This window comes from Meriones unguiculatus, chromosome 9, assembly GCF_030254825.1.
Source record: "Meriones unguiculatus strain TT.TT164.6M chromosome 9, Bangor_MerUng_6.1, whole genome shotgun sequence".
In the NCBI taxonomy this organism is placed as follows: Eukaryota; Metazoa; Chordata; class Mammalia; order Rodentia; family Muridae; genus Meriones; species Meriones unguiculatus.
In genome coordinates this window covers 15,550,599-15,575,146 of record NC_083357.1, presented here as the reverse complement: position 1 = coordinate 15,575,146, position 24,548 = coordinate 15,550,599, and positions in this window count along the sequence as shown.

Sequence of the window (24,548 nt, the reverse complement as noted above, 5' to 3'; positions counted from 1 at the left end):
AAATATCTTAAACAAAATCATAGAAGAAAAATTCTCTAACTTAAAGAGAGATGGCTATAAATGAACAAGAAGCTTACAGAACACCAAATAGGTTGGACAAGAAAAGAACATCCCACTACCACCACATAATAATTGAAACACTAACTGTACAGAACAAAGAAAATATTAAAAGGTGTAAGGGAGAAAGGCCAAGTAACATATAAAGGCAGACCTATTAAAATTATACTCAACCTCTCAACAAAGATTCTGAAAGCCAGAAGATCCTGGACAGATGTCCTGAAGACGCTAAAAGACCACAGATGACAATGTAGACTACTATACTCAGAAAAACTTTCAATCACCACAGAAGGAGAAAACAAAGTATTCTGTGACAAAACCAAATTTAACCAATATGTATCCAAAAAGCAAGCCTTACAGAAGATAATAAAAGAAATACTCTAACCCAAATAGGTTAACTACACCCAAGGAAACAAGAAATAAATCCATACCAGCATACGCAAAAGAAGGGAAACACATATACACACATGCTATCATTCACACACACATGGGCACACATGCACATACACACACAACCCCCAATCAATATCAAAATATCAAAAATTAACAATCATTGGTCATTGACATCTCTCAATATCAATGGACTCAATTCCTTAATACAAAGACACAGATTAACAGAATGGATGTGAAAACAGGATCGATCATTATGATGCACTCAAGAAATACACATATGTACGAAAGATAGACATTTCCAAAAAGTGGAGGTCTGGAAAAAGATCTTTCTAAGTAAAGATCAAGAAGTAAGCCAGTGTAGCAACTCTAACATCTAACAAAATAGACTTTTAAGCAAAATTGAGGATACTCATCAAAGGAAAAATTCACCATTATGCTCTCTCAATTTTGAACACATATGCCCCAAATGCAAGGGTATCTACATTCATTAAAGAAACATTACAAAGTTTAAATCACACATCGAACCTCACACAATAATAGTAGGAGACCAGCACACCACTCTCACCAATACACAATTCATTCCAACAGAAACTAAACATAGAAATGATAGAACTAACAGATGTTATGACTCAATTGGAAATAGCAGATATCTACAGAACATTTCATCCAAACACAAGAGAATATACCTTTTTCTCAGCAGATCACAGAACCTTCTCAAAAATTGACCACATACTCATAAGGCAGGTCTCGGCATATACAAGAAAAATGAAACTCCTGTTTCTTTTCAGTCCACCATTGATTAAAGCTGGAATTCAGCAACATCAGAAATGACAGAGAGTGTACAAACTCATGAAAACCAAACAACTCTCTACTCCATAACTACTGGGTCAAGGAAGAAATGAAGAAACTAAAGACTTCCCTGGATTCAATGAAAACAAATGTACAACATACCCAAACTCATGGGACACAATGAAAATAGCTCCAAGAAGAAAATACATAGCACTAAGTGTCTTCACAAGGAAATTAGTGACATCTCATACTAGTGACTTAATAGCACACCTGTAAGATCTAGAATGAAAAGAAGTAAACATACTCAAGAGGAATAAATAACCAAACTCTGTGCTGAAATCAATAAAATAGAAACTAAGAGAACAATAAAAAGAATCAACAAAACAAAGAGTTGGTTCTTTGAGAAAATTAATAGGATAGACAAGCCCTTAGCCAAACTAAAAGGCAGAAACAGAATACTCAAATTAACAAACACAGAAATGAAAAAGGGAACTTAACAACAGACACCGAGTAAATCCAAAAAATCATTAGGTCATGCTTCAAAAACCCATATTCTCCAAAACAGGAAAATGTAAAAGAAATGGATAAATTCACCAATAGATCCCTAATAAGTTCACTCAACAATAGATATAAAATATAAATAGACCTATAAACCCTAAGAAATCAAAACAGTCATTAAAAGACTCCCACAACCAAAAAAAAAAAAAAAAAAAAAACCAACAAAAACAAACAAACAAAACAGTTCGGGGCTACATGGTTTTAATATAGACCATCTGTATACCAGACTTTCAAAGAAGAGTTGATACCAATACTCCTTAAATTATGCCAAAAAATAGAAACAGAAGAAATATTACCAAATTCATTTAATGAGTCCACAGTGACCCTGATACTTAAACCACCCAAAAACTCAACAAAAAAGGAAAACTTCAGAACAATTGCTCTTATGAACATTGAAATAAAAATATGCCACAAAATACAAACCAAATTCAAGAACAAATAGATAACATCATCCACCATGACCAAGTAGGTGACAATAGATGCAGGGATGTTCAACATATGAAAATTCATGAACATCACCCACCATATAAACAAACTAAAAGAAAAAAAAAAACATGTGATCATCTCTGATCATCTGCTTAGATGCCAAAAAATAGTTTGACAGAATCCTCCACCCCATCATGATAAAAGTCTTGAAGAGATTAGGGATACGTACCCAAAAATAATAAAGGGAAGAGCCACTAGCCAACATCAAATAAATGGTGAAAAATTTAAAGCAGTTCTACTAAAATTGGGAACAAGGCAATGCTGTCCACATTCTCTGTGTCCATTCAATATAATACTAGAAGATCTGGCTAGACCAGTAGGACAACTAAGGAGATAAAAAGAATAAAATTGGAAAAGAAGTCAAAGAATTATATTCACAGGAGAGATGATAGTATATAGAAATGACATCAGAAATTCTTCCAGGGAACTCCTACAGCTGATAAATACCTTCAGCAAAAAGGCTGGATACAAAACTAACTCAAAATAATCTGAAGCCCTCCTGTAGACAAAAGACAAACAGGGTGAGAAAGAAATTAGGAAAACAACACCCTTCACAATAACCACAAATAACATAAGGTACTTTGGTGTGAATCTGACTAAGCAAGTGAAAGACCTCTGAGAAAGAAAAACAAAACAAAAAACCCTCAAATCTCTGAAGAAAAAAATTGAAGAAGATATCAGAAGATAGAAAGATCTCTGACACTCATGGATAGGTAGGATTAACATAGTAAAAATGGCTATCCTACCAAAAGCAATCTACAAATTCAATGCAATTCCCATCAAAATATCTACACAAATTCTAAAGACCTTGAAAGAATAATTCTCAATTTCATATGGAAAAAGAAAAACCCCAGAACAGCTAAAACGAAACTGTACAATAAAAGATCTTCTGGAGGTATCTCCATCCCTGATCTCAAGCTGTACTATAGAGCAACAATAATAAAAATGGCATGGCACGGGCATAGAAACAGAATGGTGGATAATGGAACTGAGCAGAAGACTCAGAAATAAACCCACAGACCTATGAATACTTGATTTTTGACAAAGAAGAAAAAAACCATTCAATGGAAAAAAGACAGCATTTTCAACAAATGTTGCTGGTCAAACTGGATGTCTACATGCAGAAAAATTAAAATATTTATCACCCTGCACAAAACTAAAGTCCAAGTGGATCAAAGACCTCAACATAAAACCAGATCTCTAAATCGGTTAGAAGAAAAAGTGGGGAACAGCCTAGAACTCATTGGCACAGGAGACAACTTCCTGAACAGAACACCAACAGCACAGGCTCTAAGAGCAACAATCAATAAATGAGACTTCATGAAACTGAAAAGCCTCTATAAAGCAAAAGACACTGTCATCAGAACAAAACAACAGCCTACAGACTGGGAAAGGATCTTCACCAACCCTATATTTGACAGAGGACTAATATCCCGTATATATAAAGAACTAAAGAAGCTAAAAAGCAACAAACCAAGTAATACAATTTAAAATAGGGGAACAGAGCTAAGCAGAGAATTCTCAATAGAGGATATCGAATGGCAGAGAAACACTTAAAGCAATGCTCAACCTCATTAGCCATCAGGGAAATCCAAATCAAAACGTCCCTGAGATCTTACCTTACACCCATCAAAATGGATAAAATAAAAAATTCAAATGACAACACATGCTGGAGAGGTTGTGGAGAAAGGGGAACCCTCCTACATTGCTGGTGGTAATGTAAACTGGTACAACCACTTTGGAAGTCAATCTGGTGCTTTCTCGGACAATTAGGAATAGGGCTTCCTCAAGACCCAGCTGTAGCACTGCTAGGCATATACCCAAAATTTGCTCAAGCACTCAACAAGCACATTTGCTCAACCATGTTTGTAGCAGCTTTATTTGTAATAGACAGAACCTGGAAACAGCCCAGATGTCCATCAACAGAAGAATGGATACAGAAATTGTGGTACATCTACACAATGGAATACTGCTCAGCAATCAAAAACGAGGAAATCATGACATTTGCAGGCAAATGGTGGAATCTAGAAAAAACAATTCTGAGTTAGGTATCCCAGAAGGAGAAAGACACACATGGTATATACTCACTTATATAGACCTATAAGATATGATAAACATAATGAAATCTATGAACCTAAAGAAGATAAACAAGAAAGAGGACCGGGGTAAGATGATCAATCCTCACTTAGAAAGACAAATGGGATGTGCATTGGATGTAGGAGAAAACAAGTAATAGGACAGGAGCCTACTGCAGAGGGCCTCTGAAAAACTTTACCTAGCAGTGTATCAAAGCAGATACTAAGACTCATAACCAAACCTTCAGCAGAGTGCAGGGAATCATATGAAAGGAGAGGGAGTCAGTATGACATGGAAAGGATAGGAGCTCCACAAGAACCAAATATATCTGGGCACAGGGGTCTTTTCTGAGACTGGTACTCCACCAAGGACCATCTATGGATATAACCTAGAATCCCTGCTCAGATGTAGCCCATAGTAGCTCAGTAACCAATTGGTTACCCATAGTAAGGGGAACAGGGACAATTTCTGACAGGAACTCAATGGCAGGCTCTTTGGCCTCCCCACCCCTCCTAAAGGAGGAGCAGTCCTGCTAAGCCACAGAGGAGGACTTTGCAGCCAGTCCTGAAGATACCTGATAAAACAGGGTCAGGTGAAAGGGGAGGAGGTCCTCCCCAATTGGTGGACTTGGAAAGGGCAGAGAGGAGATGAGGGAGGGAGGGTGGAATTGGGAAGGAATGAGGGAGCGGGATACAGCTGGGATACAGAGTTAACAAAATGTAACTAATAATAAAAAATAAATAAATAATTAAAAAAAATGTTCAACATCCTTAGTCATTCTTAAAATGCAAATCAAAATGACCCTGAAATATCCCCTCACACCTATCAAAATGGCTAATATCAATAACTCAAGCTAGGATGCATGTTGAAAATGTTGTGGAGAAAGGGGAACCCTCTTCCATTGGTGGTGAGAATCTTACCTTGTATAATCTCTGGCGCTTTCTCAGAAGTTTCAGTATAGTCAAGTTCCAGCTATACAACTCTTAGGCATATACCCAAAAGGCACCAAACCATTCATTAAGGATATTTGCTTAACTATGTTCATAGCAGCTTTATTTGTAATAGCTAGAATCTGGAAAGAACCTAAATGTTCCTCAGTGGAGAAATGGATATAGAAAGTATGGTACATTTACACAATGGAACATTACTCAGCAGTTAAAAGCAAGGAAATTATAAAATTTGCAAGCAAATGGTGGGAACTAGAAAAGATAATCCTGAGTGAGGTAACCCAGAAGCAGAAAGACACATATGGTATATACTCACTTATAAGTTGGTATTAGCCATATAATATAGAGTAAATGTATTAAAATCTATAGCCCTAAAGAAGCTAAAACAAGGAGGATCCAAAGGAAGAGGCTTAATCCATATTCAGAAGGCAAACAGGATAGAGACATCAGAAGTAGGACAAAACAGTGAAAAGGAAAGGAGCCTTCCACAGAGGACCTCTGAAAGACTCTACCCACCATGGTATTGAAGGAGATACTGAGATTCACTGTTAGACTTTGGTCCGAGTTCCAGAAACATTATGGAAGAAGAGGGAGATAGAAAGACCTGGAGAGGACAGGAACTCCACAAGTAGAACAACAGAGCCAAAAAACCTGGGCCCAGGAGGTCTTGCAGAGACCAATACTCCAACCAAGGTCCATGCATGGAAAGGACCTAGACCCCTGTTAAGAGGAAGCCTATAGACTGCTCAGTGTCCACGTGGGTTCCCTAATAGGAGATCTGGAGCTATCTCTGACATGACTTCAGTGGCCTGCTCTTTGATCATCTCCCTCTTTGGTAGTGCTGCCTTGCCAGGCCATAGAGAAAGATGATGCAGCCAACCTTGATGAGACCTGATAGGCTAGGGTTAGACAGAATGGGAGGTCCTCCCCTATCAGGGGATTAGGGAAAGAGGCATAGGGGAAGAAAAGGGAGTGCAGGTGGGTCTGGGAGAAGAGGGAGGGGACTGCAGTGGGGATACAAAGTGAATAAGTTTAAATAAATAAATAAATAGATAGATAAATAAATAAATAAATATGATTTAATCTGAAAATTGCATTAACCAAGCTGATACCTTGAGTAGAGGGATGTAATATAGATATATCATTTTTAAGCTTTTGTTTGGATTGATAGCTTACTGGATTGTCTAGAGTAAAATTGAAGCTGTGGTCATCTTGCCTCAGCTTCCAGAGCAGATGTTAATTTTTTTTCTTCTTTGTTGAGTCCATTCTTAAACTGGGGAAGAGGTGAACCTAATGTCAGACAAACTCACATCACTACACAGGTAGGTTATAATAAGTTACAACATCTGTAAGTCTTAGATAAATGTTCCTGCAACCTAAGAAAGATAGTGTTACTCCTCCAACGTAATAACACTAGTTCTGCAGATTGTAAGAACAACAGGTTAGGGAAGACGGCTGTGAACCAGTGTCTTCTGTACATAGCACAGCCAATTCACTCATGAATTCACTGCAGCTGTGACCACCTGCACAAAATCTGTCCAAGATTTGCCCGGTCTACATTTTGTGATGGAAAGAGAAAGTACCCAGGAGGCCCAAGATCTCCCTAAGGGACTATTGACAGTTAATGGTTGATAAGGGGAAGGGTTTAACTTCCTTTAGTGGTGTAAGGATTAATACGTGGACAATCTTTTAGTAAATAACTTCCAATAAATGCTCATGCAGGCAATCCTTCTTAAACTCAGTGTGTCACAGTCACACACACACACACACACACACAAGTAGGAAAAAGAACCAATGGAAGATAAGGGCTTTGGTAGAAGGGGTGTGGATGAGACTGGATAATAGGAGGAGAGAATGACTAAAACTCACTATATATAATATGAAACATCAAAAATAAGTTAAAATTAGAAATAATCTATAAATTTATGTCAAAATAAACATGTTGCTTCATGGATAGGATCAATGATTTTCATAGCTCATATTGTATCTCACAGGAATCAGAAGTAGAATGGATATATCAAAAAACTCAGACTTCCAATGGGTATTCTAAAATCATTATAATTTCATATGACTTTAACATTTCATTAAACTTGCCTAAATGTCATTTAGAATGATTTATTTAAAACAATTTATTCCTTTTCTAACCATAAAAAATCCTAGTAGCTATATACTCAAATTGAATTTACTTTTACATGACCTTGCCTCCATGGGGGCCACATTTATTTAACATATTCTGAATTCAAGAAAGCCTTATGGTGACTGAAGAACCAAAGCATAATCACACATCAATAGCTCTCACTTAAGTCAATCAGATTCTTCACCCATACTTTTAGCTGAAAGGTAAAAGAACAAATTGCATTTAGCTATAGAGTGAATAAATCAGAGAAAGAAGTAGTAAGCAGAAGTTATACCAAGACTCTGAAAAAAGTGAAGAGGAGTTAGCGAGGTCCCTGAAAAGAAGACAAAGATACAACTTCCTCAAAACAACTTCTTTTTAGACCAGATCTACTGATAGAATTTATAAAATGCCACCAGTATCCCTTCAACAGCTAGCTCTGTGGTCATTTCATGAGTTACGTGGGATGAGCCTCTGCTCTTTCTAATAGAAAGGTCCTGGTCCAGCATATCCACGGCACAGCCCTCAATATGGTCAGGGGCAGTGTTATCATGGGGTGGAGTCAAGGGAGCATCAGCAGAAGCTTATCTCATGATCCCCTTTATGTAATTCAGCAGAACCACTCAAAACTTTCTAAAGAAGATTAAAAAAAATCCTTAGATTAAAGATGAGGTAAAGACATTGTGTAAAGATTCTTAAGTATTCTGGCTATCAAGTTCAGGAAACTTAACCTAGGGACTATTGGACTTCTTTGAATTATGGATATTTTTGAAAATAATAAAATGTGATCCCCTTTTCAATCTATGATTTGCATTTGCATAACATTAGGGCTCTTAGGTTAGATTTAGTCAGTGACCCTTGTGGGTAGAAAAAGTAGATAGATGTTCAATAACCAGCCACCAGGAAATGGCCACTCAACCTGTAATCTGAGATAAATATTGTGCAAATAATAAATAAAGAAAAGAAACAAAATATCCTTGTTTGTTTTTACCCAGTACCATGGAAGACATTTCCATGGAATGTAATTTGTGAAAATAGTTACCTACAGAAATTGGAACTTAGTTCCTATTGTGTCTTATGTTCATGTGAAACTAACCTAATGATTTTCATGATAACACTTTTCAAAAGGGAAGCAACATATCATTGATTTTGATTTCTAAAGGCAAAATACTATTTTGCCTCTGACTTTCCTCATTCCAGCCTGAGTGCATTCTGCCAAGCTAGGACTTAAAAATAAATTCTAGTTAGATGAAGTCTAACTAGACTAGTTAGACTAGTCTTTCCCAAACAGGGTAGCTTCTGCTAGTGAGTCAAGATTATAAAAACAGAAATGAAGATCATTAGCAATAACGGACCACCTTTTCGTTGATGGCCATTCCCATGATCAAGATAAACAGTAAATCATGAAATATACAAACTTAGTTTGGCGTGGTGTGCATGTCTTTAATCCCAGCACTCAGGAAGGAAGAGGCAGGATCTCTTTGAGTTCAAGGTCAGCCTGGTTTACAAAGCAAATCCAGGACAGCCTAGATTACACAGGGAAATCCTGTCTCAAAAAACAAAAACAAAACAAAACAAACAAAGAAAAATAAATAAAATTATTTTTTATCATTAGTAAAATTAGCATATATGGGATGCATAGACAGAGACAAATAAATCAAAGCCTGGAGAACAAAGCCTCAGTGCTTCAAAGAAAACAGAGAGTGCTTCAGAGTGGGTGGAGGTAAGCTAGGAAGATGGCACCATGGTTAAGAGCACTGGCTGCTGTTGCTGAGGACCTGTATTCAATTCCTAGCACCCACATGGCAGCTCTGATGCCCTATTCTAGTCTCTATAGGCACCAGGCATGTACAGGGTATACAGATATACCTACAGACAAAATAAGCACACATGTAAAATGAAATTAATTCCAAGTAAGAGAACAATATAATTGGCTAGCAAGTGTTTCACAAATTATCAAAGAGATTATGTAGGAATTTATTACAGTCTCTTTACTTTATATCCCTGCTGCAGCTCTCTCCCACCTCCCCTCCCAGTCCTACCCACCATTCCTCTTCTCCCCTATGCCCTTACCCTAGTCCCCTGATAAGGGAGGTCCTCCTCCCCTTCTATCTGACCCTAGCCTATCAGGTCTCATCAAGGCTGGCTGTATCATCTTCCTCTGTGGTCTGGCAAGGATGTACCCCCAGGGGAAGTGATCAAAGAGCAGACCACTGAGTTCATGTCAGAGACAGTTCCAGATCCCCTACTAGGGAACCCATGTGGAAACTGAGCAGCCTATGGGCTTCCTCTTAACGGGGGGTTTAGGTCCTCTCCATGCATGGTTCTTGGTTGGAGTATGAGTCTCTGCAGGACCCCCTGGGACCAAATTTTTTGGCTCTGTTGTTCTACTTGTGGAGTTCCTGTCCCCTCCAAGTCTTTCTGTCTCCCTCTTCTTCTGTAAGACACTATTTTACCTTTCTTCTTGCATTGTCTATGTGCTCACCAAGCAAACTACAAGTCTGTTGGCTTCCTATATTGATTTGCTACCAGGAATCATAGTAACACAGAAATGCATTTTTCTTGTTGTTCTATTTTCCAAATGGTCTTGGGTCTGTGACCAACTTATAACTAAGTTCTGCAGGAGTTTAGTTGGTATGACTCAAATCATTCATCATGCCAATCTCTGAGATTCTGATGAAAATGAGTTTCAGGATCAAGAATGTGAAACTCTAAAAGAAGAATGCAGCTCCTCTGCCTTGGGACTCTCAGCTGAGGACTCCTGCAAACTTAGCCATTCCTTCATACCCTGTTATCTCAAATCTTGGGAAAGCAGCATCACAGATCTATTTTAAATGACATTTTTCTAGATGTAGGGCCAATAAAAAGGAACACCCATTTATTATTTAACTATTTATTTCAACAGCAGCATTATGAGTTGCTCGGGAGTTACAGGCTGCTGCACCTATATACCATGCAAGCACAAAGAGGAGGAAAAGGATAATGACTTTCACCTGAAAAGTGCTGTAAAATCTATGGGGTGCAACGTGGAAATCATTTTGAATTACCTTCCCATCTGGCAGGATAAGCAGAGCCTGTTTAACACTATGTGCACCAATTTCTTCTTAGTGCCTTTTTATGAAAGCCTATATGAGCCAGGTCCTATATATAGGCGTGGAAGAGAGGTCCATGATCCAGGTCACACTTGAATCTCTTTCTCAGCATCACCTTATTTTAATGCACTGGGATTCTTCTACAATGACAGGCGCTGAGGGAGATGGACTTATTTCCAAGTCAAAAGGCCTAGCTCATTTGCACAAAATGGCTGTGTTCTCTGTGAATTAAGTATTACTGCTGAAATTAAGACTTCTCTCCTGGTATGGCCCACATTATACTTTTAAATCATAAATCAGAATTAACCAAGCTGTGGAAGAATAGGCTCTCAGGGGGAAGAAAAACAAGCATAGTTTTGATTTGGCTGCACTAAATGATCACAAAATCAGCCAAGAGACAGGAAAAGCGAATGAGCGTTTCCTCAGGTGAGGAAGGGGCTGAAACTTACAAAGCTGAGGATTCTGGCATATCTAGGACCAGGTATCTCTGGCTTCACGGCAATTGTATTTGATCATTAGCTGAGCTGTATTTTTAATGATTCCTTTCTCCCTCACTCTCTCTACCTCTAACTTCCTGCCTTTTTCTTTTATGTCTCTTTTGTGTGTTTGTTTCAATGAAGTTGGCCCCATGAGTCATGACCTAACTCATCTTAAGAGACGCAGGGAAGATCTGATTTCTCCCCACAGAGACTTGGTAACTTCTTTCACAATCTTAAGCTCCCAAACTTACTTCTTTCACCTTGGTTTTAGAAAAGAGCAGAGCTTCTGTTCTATTAATATAAATGAAGTTTAGGGTAAACATAAAGCAACTAGCTAAGTCAAGTATTACTGTTACAGTCTCTCACGTTCACGTCTCATTCATTGCTTTGAATTATTTCTTTACTGACTTCACTCAAAATGTAGAAATAGTTGTGCAACTGTCATACTGCCTTACTATCCCTTTTGCCCTTCTCTTTCATTATCCAGAAGAAATTTGAGGAAAAGAAGGCTGTTAAAGATGTGTGTTTTCCTCTGCCGGCTCTAGTAAGAAATATGTGGTTCCAATACTGGTTTTAGTATCTTTTGTGTATCATAGCCTCTCTGGTCTCCAGCGTCATCATCTTCAAAATGGAGATCATAACAACCCTCTTTCTTAAAATTGCCCGTACAGACTTACTGAACACTCATCTATGTCAGAGATTTTGCTCAGACCTTAACCTGATTTAATTAAGGGTGTTCACTAATAGCTTTGAGACAGGGGTTATAATTATTACTGTTTTGCAGATGGGGAAACAAGAAATTAAAAAAAAAAAAAACATTTAATAAAAGCTAGGAAAGTTACCAAGGCTGCAGTGGAGGATATTTACATGAATCTAGGTCACAGATGGGGCTCGGGGTCTGATTGTAAGCCGTTATTTCCAATTGAATCCTGCCCACATCTTGGGATGTTATCATCGCCCAGCAGGTTGCATGAATCAGGCCGTCTGCAGTGGCAAATGTGCTGATGCATACCCTAGGACATTTTAATGAGCATTGATCCCTTCCTGGTCCAATAATTATCTCACGAGCTAAGCAATCATTTAGAAACAGTTCCCCCTTTACATGAGGGTGACAATGTTGCACAATCCATTTTCCCTTCGAAGATTATTTTGGACAACAAAGAGAGTCTCACACAGTATCTCTGCTAGTTGGTTTTATTGTGTCAGAAATACTCTAGACTCTAAGTAATAAATTGAATTGTACAAGGTGACCTTACAAACTCACTGGTGGCTGCATCTCTATTTTTTTTTTCTTTTTGAACTCAGACAAAGAAATTTTTACTGAAGAAACTAGTTGTCTCTGACAGTCCTAAGGGAGGTCTATGATTACTCTTGCCCCCCCCCTTACAAGACATGGTAGGTCTGTTTCTGAATAGAGGCAGGAATATTTTTACTTATTGTTTATTTTTATGCTTATATTATTATGTAGACTCCAATATTCAGAAGAATTGGCAGCTAAAACAAAGATGTATATAATATGTATCTCATAAATTGTGGTAAATGACTTTGCCTGTATAAATCACAATGTTTTTAATACATGCACAAATAAATAAGAATTGATAGGGACTCAGTAGATACTGAAGAGATAAACGAACAAGACAGAATACAAAAATCATTAACTTACAGTCAATCTGTGGACTGCGAAATATCTCTAAGAAATTTTATCATGTGTGATAAATTATAATAGTTCATAGAGTCTTCCTTGTATCAATTGTTAAATATGACTATTCTTTCAATTTATCTGCCAAAAATTAGTATATGAAATGGACAGTAGGATCACTGTTACATAAGAGTCACTATTAAATATTTCAAAAATCTTATTCATTAATTTATTTCCTGTTTAGGATTCTTTTTAATGTCCCATTCTCCTGAAATTACAGCCAACTTTCTCAATTTTGAATAGATGCTTTCAGAGCATTAATGTCTAGATGCTGACAGAACCATAATTTATGTGATGAAAAGCAGTTCTGTAGTAAACTTTACATATCAGTTTAACTATTTAATGAATGCATCAATGCTTATGGTTATTTTAAGGATCCAGTTTTACCTTCCTTAGGTAATCAGTTCACACAACCACAATTGAATCCCCCTCAGGATAGTGTTCAAACAAATACAAAACTTCAGTAGGAAGGACTGCAGGCTTCTTCTCCTTAGGCTTTGGCAATCATCCCCCAGGCTCCCAACATGAGCTTCATGACTCGCTGTGAACAGTGGCATGAGCCATTAAGGTGCCCACATCAATACTTTGTATGTCTCAGTTTAAAGTCAAGGCAGAAGAAAATGTATTAAACATAAAAACATATTGTCCTGTTACCTAAACATTTCTCAATTATGAATTATGAATTATGAATTACGAAGGATAGCTAGGAACTTCTTCATTCCTTTAGAGCATCAAACACCACTAAGGAAAACCTTACTGATCTTACTTCTGTTTTTCACAAATAGTGGTGATTATGATTGCCTTCTTCTCCGGAACCAGCCAGAGAGATAGGTTTCTAAAATTTTGTTGTGCATTTTTAAATGGGAAATACTTAAGGACATATCAACAAATGTTGTTATTCATTAATGCAATATTAAAATAAAAACACCTAGGCATTATATAGTGGGCATAGATGAAAAGGAATGACATACATATTAGACATGGTATTTACATTTTGGCAAATAGAAATTATCATAATTTTTAAAGATTTGTTCATTTTATTTTCCACATTTGATGCTGGTATTGATGTTCACTATGTGACTTTGCTCATTTTTATGAATACAGTCATCTGTACCGTATTGTCTTGGGGAACCTTAAGGGATATTTCTAGAAATTCTCAAGTCTGTGAGATTAATGAGTAATATTAGACAAGTCTACTTAAATTCCTTTGATCCTGATAAAGAAAACTAATCATGTTTGCTACTGTTTAAAAGCAGCCAGGTGTATTTTATCCTATGCATACCTGTAGGACCCACATAATAAGAATGAAATTAAAAATACAGCACACTCTCAGTTTTGAATGCAATCAATTAGGGAAAAAGTATATATATATATATATATATATATATATATATATATATTCAGGGATAAGGTTGGAGACAATGGATAGAAAATTAACATAAGCGTGAGGATGAATTATCATATTTAAGTACAATTTTTAAAATAATATATGACTACCTTAGAAATATATTCTCTTACCCCAACCTGTGTGAAATAGGTCAGGAAAAAAGGATCCATGACAACATGACACTTGAAAAGAGCAATGTATTGGATGTCTACTAATTAACTTGACAGTCACAGAGAATAAAAGACATTCCAGAGGAACAAATATGCTCTAGGAGTCAGATACAATGATTAATGCTGCATTCTTAGAATTAGAAGAAACTAAAACTCAGCACAGCCCAGTCAGAGGAAGTGTCAGACGTACTTGATCAGTTTTCTGAGGCCACAGAAGTTCCATGTACTGTCAGGTTTGTCAAGATTATTTTTAATCGATTTTTGAATCACATATCATAATAGTACATCTTTGTTGGACAATGTGTATGTTTTGGCACATACATGACCAGTTCAGGAAACTCAACTTGTATTTCATCTCAGACATCTTATGAAGTTCAAAACCCTTTTTATTCTAACTATTTATATTACATAATATTATAGTATTAACTAGGAACATTGTCTGAATAACAGAACACCAGGGTATATTTTTTCCAATTGCCACGAATCTGTGTCCATTAGTCAATCTCTCCACACCTCTCCCCAACCCTTGTCCTTCTTCACCTCTGGAAATCATTATTCTACATCCATAAGCTTAGGTTTTATTAACCCAAGATAAATAATCTTTTGAAGATCTTTTAACTTAATCCAAGAAGACATTGGATTTATTTTTGCATTTATAAAAATAGATGTTTTCCTACAATATATTCTGATTATGGTTCTCCTCCCCCAAGTCCTCTCAGCTCCTCCCACCTCCCTTTCCATCGAGATCTACACCTTTTCTGTCTTTCATCAGAAAACAAGGAGGCATATCGGGAAAAATAATGAAATCAAACAAAATCAAACAGTTAGGAAAAGGAGAAAACAAATAAACAGAAGAAAAAGAGCTGAAGAAAAATCACAAGAAACACATATAAACACAAAGACATAAACTTTATACTCTTTCACAGACACAGGAATCCCATAAAACCCAAAGCCATAACATAAACAAAAAGACAGCTGTGGATCAGGTAGCTGATTTTGAAAGTTTATTTTGGATTGATTAATGATAGTCAATTGGAGAAATGTTACACTGGAAGCAGGGAGGCCAGTGAAGAAGCTTACATCAAGGACATGAAAGGAGGAAGAGGAAAAACAATGGAGGAAATGCAGAAATTAGGAGAAAACTGAGTAATTAATTTGACATAAAATGATGATTAAGGAGTGAGTATAGGGAGAAAAAAAATACTTAGTTCCATGTTTATGGCTTTCCCAACTCAGGTTAATTCCAGCTACCCTACCTGATACTCTCAAAGACACAGTTTCCAGGGCCTGCATTATTTTTATGGTCCCAGCACACTGTTAGAATAATAAAGTTTCATGTCAAAGAATTACTTACATATAAAGTTAATCTTTACACAAATGAAGTAAAATATAAGTTTTAGTACTTTTACATAACAAACAAGAGTTCACCGGAGCCATAAAACTGCTAATGTGGCCCTGGCCAACTGTCGCTGATACAGGAAAATATAGAGAGCTGCCGATGGGTTCAAGGCTGAGGCAGCACAGAGAGACCTAGTTCTGAAATTGCCAAAATGAGATATCAGTACAAGCTTTCATGCAAATGAAAAGCGATTTTTAAAAACAACCTAAAAATTACCATAGAATTCTCCTTGTCCAAGGAAAACGAAGCAATGATGGATCCATAAGTTTTAAAGTATGGACCCCAGATCTACCTTTATAACCAAGATTTCCTTTTGTTGTTTGACTTTGCCCTACGATACCATTGCTATTCTATGAAATGCTTCAAGCACATTATTATCGCACCCCTGGTTATTTGACCCTACACGAGCTCATTATTTAGCATTCAAAGTAATTAGGAAAGATTCTTGTGTACTCTTTTGGCAAGCTCATATGAATATGGAGATATTCCCTGAGACTTGCTAGGAGAAGAAAACATTGCTAAATGGAGGAAATCATAATATCATAATGTGACATATGAAAAACAGAGTCTTGGGAATGTCAGCATATTGATTCCTGGTCTTTTCTGACATCACCTTTACCCATCTACTCACCAAAATACTGTCTTTTCTGTTGATGGCACCTACAGTTTTTACTTTTATCATCTTCGAAAGGAATATCAGTAGTCAACATTAATAGTAAAATGCCCAGTGAAATTAGGTAAATTAAATATTCTTTTAAGCCTCAATCTTGTAGCTTATAGGATGGATATGATTAAAACTAATATCATAGTTTTATGGTGACATGGAAAAATTACATGACTTTGTTTGGAAAGTCAGTGTATAATATGCACATATAAATAAAAATGTATATGATAAAGAAAGAAGGAAGTAGAAAGAACTTCTAGAATTGTCAGTATAGAAGTTATTTGGCATGTTTCTGTGACATCACAGCAGTGTTTTTAAAAGCTTTTCTTGAGGCGTGTCATTAAAACCAAGGAAATCCATGATTGACATTATTTCATTTAATGTCAATCTTCACTAATCTGGCCAGGATCAGTGAGCTCACTCTACACAAAATTCATTTGGGGATTCAGCTTGAATCCCCATCCACTCCTCTTATGCCAACAGTGAAAATGTTTTCTGCTCTGTCCACAAAATTCTCTGTCCTGACTCTACCGTTAGCCCCTACTCTTTACAGTTTGAATCATCTATGCATATGCTGATCTTACAGTTGGATTGTGGAGGCTTTAAAGGAAACCACAAAGTCTCACATCTTTGCATTTTCTCCTAGCACTGAGTACACGCTGGGTAGTCAGAAAATGCAACAAGAAGTGGTATTCATTTTACCTTTAACTAACAAAATATAAAATAAAATATCTAAGATCATTAATGTGTGTCCTTCGCAATATAAACAGAAATAAAATAAAATCCAGCCAGTTGAATAGAGTTTTGAAAGAACATCTGTGTGTGTGTGTGTGTGTGTGTGTGTGTGTGTGTGTGTGTGTGTGTACAAGTGATTGATTCTTGGCTTGGAGGTGGTTGGGGGCACCTTCAGAAAGAGGCAATGCTGTAAGACTTCTTGGGGAATGTCTTTAGGCCAACCTGTGGCAGGACCAAAGCTCCTTTACAAGGACTCACAGAGGGACATTTATTGTAAGACAATTGAGTATAAAGGACACAGCCCAGTTATTACACAACCTCTGAGATTTACTTCTACCCTTATCCTTATCCTTTTTCCTTAGAATACTTAGATTTAATTTCTATAAAAACCAATACCAAGTCAGAAAGTCTGTTGAGGAACTAAACTATGTAAATTATACAGGCATTAAAAGGCATCATAAAGACAAAAACTCCTGTTCCACATTCCAATAAGTATAACATCAATTAAAATATAAAGGTCAAGAAACTCAGCCAAGTTTCCATCCAGATGGAATTTTTGATAAACACAATGATGCCCTGAAAACCAGGGATTCTAGCCAAAGCACAAAAAGAAACCAAAAGGTTTAGCACTCCCCAAAGAAACAGGAGTAACACTGCTAATACATTTGGTTTCTCAATGGACACAGACCTACTTTCCTTGTTCTTTTATTCAACAAACATTTACTGAGTGCCTGCTATGTGCTAAATGGGTCCCCAATAAAATGTGAAATGCACACATGTGTACATACAAATAGACATCAACATAACACATACAGGTAGAGGGAGAAAAGCAGTGTGATTGACAGCTACTTCTTCAGGCCCTGGAAAATAAGTTAAATATGTCCTTCTAAAGTACCCATGGTAGTCCCAATACCCTGAACTAGAAGGATTCATCTCACTGGGCAGGGCTTAGCCCAGAACTAAAATGTGATTCTCATACTCAGATACTCAAATGCTGGACCCACTAAAACAAACCCTAAAAAAGGAACTTCGCAGATATTCCTGATGCCCTAGACATTTTTCCTGTGGATCTCTCTTCATAGGCTCTCAAGGCAATCTTCAGGATAAAACAAGATTTAAGTAACAGAAAAAAAAAAGAATCTTTAAACTATCTCAAACATGGAAGAAATCAATATTAACATCAACAATGTATCCTTTATTTTTTCTTTATATTGTTTTTATTATTATTATCAGTTACATTTTATTAACTCTGTATCCAAGCTGTATCCCGCTCCCTTATTCCCTCCCAACCCCACCCTCCCTCCCTCAGCTCCTCTCTGCCCCTTTCCAAGTCATTAAAGTGGAATTATATCATAGTTTATATCATGCTTATATCATAATGCATAATATAAATTAGTTCACATTATTAAATTGTCTTTCAAATATGCTTATTGGAAAATGTATGTAATTATATATACATATATAACTACATATATTTAAATTATTAATTATTTTAATATTAATTTAAAATTTACATTTAATTATTTTATAATAATCAAAATATATTCTAGAGCATCAAAGTACCTGGCATGAAAATCTGTGGCTGAGAGATGGATGGTGAGGATATTGAGCCAGTATAAATAAAATATCTGCCTAATAATGCAGTTATGAGACACAGACACTTGTTAGATTTTATAATTGCCTACCTTGGACCAGGCAGATATTTTACTTACACTGTCTCAACATCCTCACTATCCATCTCCCAGCATCCATCCAATGCCATCCACCTAATTCTTCCTGTCTAGACTACCTTTCATCCATAATCCCATGGTACTTGCTTGTGTTCTTCATCTGGGTTTTTTTAACACCATTATTCTCTATGCCTTCGTGGATTTATCTCCATGCTAATCCGTCGAGGCATCCTCCTTTCTCCTTTCTTCCAGTCTATCCCTTCCAGTGATTTTCATAGGATTCTCCCAAGCCCAGAACCGTAGCCATGCCTACTCCATTCTACCCTGCCCAGGTATAGGCTGTTTAATTAGCCAATGAGGTAAGTTTACACAACAAGGTTAGGTGTACCCAGATCTTGAGTGCTAGTGACACGCATTAGACCAACCTCCAACAACCTTCTTAGATTAAAAATGATCAGGTTGCATTTCCCTAATGCGATAGGCAAAACAATGAGACCTGAATTTTTCTATTCTTTTTTATGATAATTGAGAATCATTTTTTAAAAATTTGCTCCATATTTGGGCCTCTTTATGAAAGACTTTTCATATTGTGGAAAGTTCTTCTTGAATGAGTATTGATTCTATCAACATTTCAAGCTTTGAGGATGCTGTTAGTTTTATATGGTTTTTCATTTTCTAATATTTTGCCTTTTATTCATGTTTGTGTGTACATGCTTGTATGCATGTGTATACACATATGTGACTGTGTTCATGTTTCCTCATGTGTTTGTGAGTGCAGAGATCAGAGGACAAACTTTGGTGTCAGTCCCAACCTTCTGCTGTTTGAAGTTTTCTCTTTGTTCTTCACCTCTACAAAAGACAGACTAGCTTGCCACGCTTTCCAGATCTTCTTGTCTCCACCTCCCAGAGGAACACTGGGAACCCAGATACACACTGTCACATTAGGTTTTGCATGTGTTCTGTGGATTCAAATTCAGCTCCTCACAGTTATTCAACAAACACTGTACCCACTGAGCCATCTTCTCAGACATCATTTTAGAATTTTTGAGGCAATCAATGTGAGCACTTACTGTCCTTCCTGCCTCCACTATCTTGACAGATATGGAGGATACAGAGACTTTCCTGGAAGGTACACAAAGCTACAAACCAGAGCTTCTTTAGTAAAGTAGGGATTTATAAAATACACACTTTAATTAAACCAGTTGGAAATAATTCTATTGAGGAGTTATCCATGACAATAAATACTGTCTCATATCATGATATTGAAGAACACTCTGGGCTAAAAAATGCCATTAATGATGCTGTGTACAAAATTTGATAAGTTACTCAGCTTATACTAATGTGAATGACTATGTAACGACTATGTACAAAACGAGCATTCCCACAGAGCTGTTATGAATTAGAAAACATGTTTATCAGCTAGTAGTAGTTGTAAAAGCAACAGAAAAAAATTAAATCCTTTTAAGGTGGATTTAAAATTATAACTGTAAAAATAAGTAAAATATTAAAGTGAATATAAATATATATGTTTGAAGAATGTTAAAACTTTTTGTCTGGTTGTAAGTACTAGGTTTTTCTTCTTCTTCTTCTTCTTTTTAGTATTTTAAATTCCCTATAAACGGGCATGGCTTAGTGGGTAACAATACTTGCTGTGCAAGCATGAGGACCTGAGTTCAAATTCTCAAACCAGTGGAAAAAGTTTGTCATTCTGACAGTAGGCCCATAACCCAAGATTTATAGTGTGGAAAAGATGAGAGAATTCCTGTGGCTTGCTGGCCACCAGTGCAAGTCCAGGTTCAGTGAGAGCTGCTTCCAAAAGGACAAGGGAGAAGACCATAGGGAATGGCATCAAATGCCTTCCGTTTACCTCTACGTATGCACAGGGGTGTAAAATACATACATGACACTCACATATATATGCACAATTATTTTTCCATCATTGGCACTGAGAACTTTCTAGACAGGAAGGGAAGTTTTAACATGGGATAATTTGAGCTAAAAAATTTGAGCACTTCAATTTTTCCTTTAATGCTTTATCAGTGGTAAAGTTTGAAAAAAGCCATTTCTGTCTTCAAAGAATGTCCTTGCTGTTTTCCATTCTTATTACCTTGAGGAATAAAATAAAATAAATGAATAATAGTTCCCTTGAAGCATTCTTTCAAAGGTCAGAGGTCATTCTGACACCTGCTGTCACCACCTTCCAAGCTGCCCCAGTTGTCTTCTGTTACTTCAGGTTCACAGGAATGAACCTGTTGAAGTTCCCCGGAAGTCATGCCTTGCGCTGTGAGATAACCCACACTTCAGTGCATCTCTTTCTCCTTCTGGTTACCCCAGCTTCTGTTGACACTGTGCTCTTTCTTTAAGAGGCTTTTCTTGACCTTCCTGCCCAGTTCCCCTCTGCCTTCTCTCTTCTGATTCCTAGCCCCATGCAGTGCCACTGTTTATTTCCTCTTCTAGACCACAAGATTCCTGGGGATATCACCAGGTCTTATTTAACTCAACTGCAAGTACAAATTCGATGTACCTACATTGTATGTGTACTTCAATGAAGTTTTTTTAAACCTACGTAATTTCAGCATTGTAAGAACAATAGTTTTTATTTCCTCAATTGTTAACCATACAGTTATCATATGACCTGCTAATTCTATTAGAAATAAAAACATAGTTTTTAGTGTTTAAATAAATGTTTTATGTGAACATTAAAGGAAGGACAATTCATAATGACTAATAGTTAAAACTAACCAAATATTCAACAAATTGCAGTGCAATTTTTAAAATTATACAGAAATATTTAGTAAAAAATGAAATGAATACTCATACATACTGTAAATAGATGAATGAACATTGAAAACTTATTTGTGCTACATGAAAAAAATAGAAAATATATGTGGAGTAGTATATGATTTTGTTTGTAGGGCCTATATAAAAAATATACAAGTCTAGAAAATCTAAAGTAGTTCTCAAGCTAAGAGAAGTAATGGAGAATTATGGTTTGATGGACAGCAATATATTTTTAGTATACTATACTTTGCTGAAATGGTATCTGTTAAACCACTTTGTTATATTGTTCATTTATGTTGTGTGAATCCTCAGAATTCTATTAATTAATTAATTATTTAATGTGTGTGTGTGTGTGTGTGTGTGTGTGTGTGTGCACGCAGGAGCATGTACCCATGCAAATATGTCATGAAGTCCCTGTGGACACCAGAGAACAACTTGTGAGAGTTGATTCTCTCCTTCCACCATGTGGGGCTCTGGGATCAACCCTGGGCTTTTTGGATCAGTGGCAGATATATTTTTAAATTTTAAGCCATCCACTAGACTGGGTTATATGATTTATGTATCTATTAAAACATATTCTGTTTAGAAGAAAGATCTTGGCTTTGGGTATTCTGTCTATAACCTTGATCCAAGGTCCCTTCAGTTCTTTCTACAGTTACACTTTCCTTGTAATAACGCATTCAGAAAGGCAAAGAGAATGGACATAGGAGGAGGGAGAAAACAGGGAACAGAACAGGAACCTACCACAGAGGGCCTCTGAAAGGCTCTACGCTGCAGGGTATTGAGGCAGAGGTTGAGACTCATAACCAAACTTTGGGAAGAAAACGGGGAATCTTATGAAAGAAGTGGGAAATAGTAAGACCTGGAGAGGACAGGAGTTCCACAAGGACAGCGACATATCCTAAAAGTCTGGGCACAAGGGTCTTTTCTGAAACTGATACTCTAGCCAAAGACCACTCATGGAGATGGCCTAGAACCCCTGCACAGAGGTAGCCTATGGCAGTTCAGTATCCAAGTGGCCTCCAAAGTAATGGGGACAGGGACTGTCTCTGACATGAACTGATTGGTCTGCTCTTTGATCATCTCCCCCTAAGGGGGGAGCAGCCTTACCAGGCCACAGAAGAAGACAATGCAGCCACTCCTAATGAGACCTGATAGACTAGGATCAGAAGGAAGGAGATGAGGACCTCCCTTTTCAGTGGACTGGGAGAGGGACACAGGTGGGGAAGAGAGAGGGTGAGATTGGGAGGGGAGGAGAGAGGGAGGTACAGGGGGATACAAAGTGAATAAACTGTAATTAATAAAAATAAAAATAATTTTAAAACGAACAAAAACATTTGTATTATTGAAGGTTCAGAGGATATAGAAATTACCCAAATAATCTTCATCTGACTAGCATACAAACAAATGCAATGCAGTAATACAATGAAATATTACCTGCGAATAAAAGTAATGAAGTGATACATGTCAGAGCATAAATGCATGTCAGAAATACATTACTATAGGCAAGAAAGCAGTGAAAAAATGATTATGTTTATCCAGTCTACCCAGAATAAGCAAAGCTACAGTGATAGAAAAGAAGATGGTGGTTCAGGAGATACAGATGTCTCTGAAGGGTGAAAAAATTAATTTGATTGACAGGTTTCTTTGGGGAATGACAAAATGCTCTAAAATTATAGTAATAAACTTAGGATATGACCATTGTGGTGGTTAGTAGTATATGTTTGTAAACACACTTTAAAAATATTTAACAGGCAGGGAAAAGATGGCAGCACAAGAACACTGCATCTGAGGAGCAGGACAGCATTTTCCGTAGAGCGACCAAGAGGCTGACCTCTGGGCCCAAAACAACAGCGATCCTGTTTCCCAGGTAAGAGGAAACCCCCACAGCATGGGGATCAGTCGGGTCCACGCTCAGGTCACCCAGCCAGAACCCGGAAGAGATCCTGGGTCATGCAGGCACTAGGTCACCAGACCAGAGCCACACACCTGCCTGTCCTGATCATGTTTCCAGGCTGATCAGTGAGCACAAAAAACACCAGAGACTGGAGTCCCAGTCGCGAGAAAACCCCACAGGGAAAGAAGGAAACGGTACTGACTTGGATCACCCAGTCTTTCCCTGGAAAAAGTCTCGCAGACCAACAGGTACAAGCCTCCATCACTGAACTGGGCTCCAGCAGCAGTCACAGACAGTTGCTGCATGCCCAGCTCTCCAGCACAGACAAAGCTGTGCGCTCCAAGACACCAGAGACTGGGAGTCACTGTCAGGAGAAATCCTCATAGGGAACAAAGCAAACGGGACAGACTTAGGCCACCCAGTATATACATGGAATAGGTCCCTCAGACCAGCCCAACCCAGGGACCTGCTGTGCACCAGATAGCCTGCTGTTACCACAAGAGCAGTACTCAGCCACCACAGATTACTGCTTGGGTACTGGGACATAGAGCTCAACCTCAGACCTACAAAAGCCCGGAATCCTGAGATCAATCCCCAGATAATGCTCCAAGGGGAAACCAGTTATCCCTAACAAAACTGACCAAACCATGGGACACACAGGTTACAGCAGTTGATCACTAAATTTACAGCAAGAAACCCAGAAAGAAGCAGGGAAGCTGTCTTCAGGACTTCTCCAAGTGAGAGGAGAACCCTCTCGACTAACAAGGACCACAGTTACCACTCAGGTCTCTATGCCTAAGGTGAGCAGCAGCAACTCCCGAAAAACACTAGCCAACCAGTGACTATACCCAAAAAGCTGAGAAGGCTTCCTTCAGAAAAAAACACCTTTCTGCCAAGGGGATTCTCTCCACTACAGTATTCCAGGAATCACCAGAAACTAACCCCAAATACCTAAGATAGCCCAATGGGTAGAGGCTAGCATAAAACCTCAACCAACAAAAGACAGAGCAATATGGCAACTCCAGAACCCAGTTATCCAGGGGCAAGTAGACACCCCAGCAAAATTGAAATACAAGAAGATGACCTAACATCTATGCTCATGAAGAGGATAACAGAGGAAACAAAGAAAATACATAAAGACCCAGAGGAAGTT